The sequence below is a fragment of the Brassica oleracea genome, chromosome C9 (genome assembly GCF_000695525.1).
Source record: "Brassica oleracea var. oleracea cultivar TO1000 chromosome C9, BOL, whole genome shotgun sequence".
NCBI lineage: Eukaryota > Viridiplantae > Streptophyta > Magnoliopsida > Brassicales > Brassicaceae > Brassica > Brassica oleracea.
In genome coordinates, this window is record NC_027756.1 from 12,621,679 (window position 1) to 12,624,683 (window position 3,005).

The following is a 3,005-nucleotide window of genomic DNA, read 5'->3' on the forward strand; positions in this document are numbered from 1 at the left end:
CTATTTCGGTTTGTATGAATTTAAATTATATAATATTATTAGTTTTAAATTTCTGATTTTTTTAATTTATTAATTAATTTTTAATATAAAAAAATATATAAAAATGCAAAATTAATTCGTTTTTAAAATTGGTATATTCCGACGAACTTTGGGCGTCGGAATATACCGACGGACAAAGGTTCCTCGGATGACAAAGGTTCCTCGGAATATACCGACGAACCTACATCCGTCGGAATTTACCGAAGAACCAATATCCGGCGGAATATACCGACGAACAAATATCCGTCGGTATATTCCGACGACCAATGTCCATCGGTATATTCCGACGAACCATCGTCCGTCGGAATTGTCCGAGGAATCCACTACGTCGGAATTGTCCGAGGAACGTTCTCCGTCGGTACATAGTTTTTCCGATGAATTCTGGTCTCGTGTGTCCGCATCGTAATATCGTTGGAAGTTCGTCAGAATGTCGTTTCTCGGTATTCGTCAGAAAGTCGTCGGAAGTTCTGACGAAATTCCGACTAATTTTTTTTTTCCGACAAAACGATACCGACGGACAGGTTCGTCAAAAATTCGTCGGAATCGGTCTATTCCGACGAATTTCTGACGATTTCGGCCATAAGTCATGATTTTGGGTAATACATATGATTATAATACGTAAGACCCTTTACTAAGGCATTCTTAATTGCTAATAATAATCTCTGAGCATATCTATATAAGGTATTTTACATCTGTTTTTATTATAACACAGGTTTTACCCAAACTATAACAATATTTGAATAATATTTTATCGAATAATAAACTGTTGGACACTTTTTTAATTTATAGTAAATTTCATCTATACTAATCATCAAAGCTTATTGCACTAATATTATTATAATATTTGAATGATATTTTATCTAATAATAAACTGATGTAAGCAAAATAACTCCTATAAAAAAATTTAACTTATCAAAAGAAATAAAATTAATTATTTGAAGTTAGTCATTACAAAATGTTATATTGTTGATAATTTATATTGTTTTTGCAGTTTTTATTTAAATATTTTTCACACCTCGAATTTTATTTAAAATAAGTTTATCAAATAAGTTTATGTGTGTTTTGATGTTTGTATTTTATATTTTATTTTTCAGAATAAATATTTTATTTGTATAAAAATATTTTATTAATTTTAAAAGCAAAAACCAAAAACTAAAAACCAAAATCTAAATCAACCATTCATGATTTTCAAAAAGCTAAAATTTACTGTAAAATCAAAAACCAAAAAGTAAAAACCAAAATCCAAAATCCAAAATCTAAAAACCAAAAACTAAAAACTAAAAACTAGAAACCAAAAACTAAAAACTAACAAAACAATCATCACCTTAGTTTTTTTACTCTATATTATGCTAGAGTAATAGTGTTTCCACTCATTTTTTTTTCTTTTCTTTCTTGTTTTCCACCACTTTTATTTTTCACTATTTCGATTTTTTTTAATTTACTAATTTTTACTCTAGTTGTATCCAATCACACTCATTATTATTTTTCTTTGAAAAATGTTTCTCATACTTCAAGGTGTCTTTTTCCTAAGCTCAAAAAAAAAATTCGTTCTCTTATATAGGCCTGGAACTTTTATCCGAGATCCGGATTCGATCCGAGATTCGATCCGGATCCGATCCGAAAATCCGGATATCCGGAAGAGCCGAATCCGGATCCGGATAATAAAATGTTGGATCCGTCAAAGCCGGATCCGGATCCGGATATCTTAATTTTTTAGTCCGGATATCCGGATCCGTAAGTTTTATTAATAATTATTTCAAAAATAGTAATATCTATATATAAAAACTAACTTTATTTAATATATTTTCATTTATATAATAGTATATGTAAATTTTATGTAAATTTTGTAATATTATACATAGAAATAATTAAAAACATTATATATTTATTATTTTTAAATTATATTTAATATTTAATATATATTATTATTATTATTTTATTTATTTTTAGGATCCAAATCCGGATCCGGATATCCGCCGGATATTACAATTTTTAGAAGGATATCCGACACCCGGATATCCGAGAACCCCGGATCCGGATAAGGATAATAAAATTATGGATCCGCCAGATAAAGATCCGGATCCGGATACATTAAAATTACCCGGATATCCGATCCGTCTCAGGCCTACTCCTATAGAAATATAGAATACTTACTTCAATATTAAAAAAAAAAAAAAAAAGAACGCGAGCGAAGGACATGCCCTCTACTAATTTGGAGACAGGAGTTGTGTTCAAGGTCATTTATATAGTTAGTCAATTTTAGATGTATTTTTAACTTTTAACTTGTCATAAAGAAATTTAAAAATAGAGATAATTTATTTATTATATGTTTCTAAAACAGATGAATGTTGTTTTCTAAATATGTTTCAATTTTATATTTTTCTTCTAAAATATAAAAATCCTAAAATAAAGAAAGAAACAATTTAGAAGAAAAATATAGAAATGGGGACAAAGATGCTCGTATACCTTTAAATATATATATATATATATATATATAAATAAGAAATTCTATTTTAAAGTAAGAAATATAGATAGAATGGAAAAAAGTGTATTTTACAATAGCATTTGGAAGCAACTATAGAATTGAGAATGATATATTATTTGACAAATATATTTATTTTTAATAGCATGCTAAATACTTTTAGTAATATAAGATGTTTAGAAGCATTTTTAGCTACTCATTTGTTTGGTTTCGAATTTATCTATTTTTTAAAAATAGAATAACATTAATTTTTCATGTGCATTTTTAAATTGGATAATCTCTTAGATAAACAAACTAGATGATACGAGAGTAATATGTACTCGTATAGGTTAGATTATTTTTGCTAAGGTGGACACTCTCATAGGCTTTCAAATTAGTGCATTTTATAGGTTTTTTCCTTCAATGAATTTCTTCATCTATCTTGGAAAAATGGGTTTCACATTCCAGAATTTGAGCAATCGTAACTAAACGAACTCCAACTTCC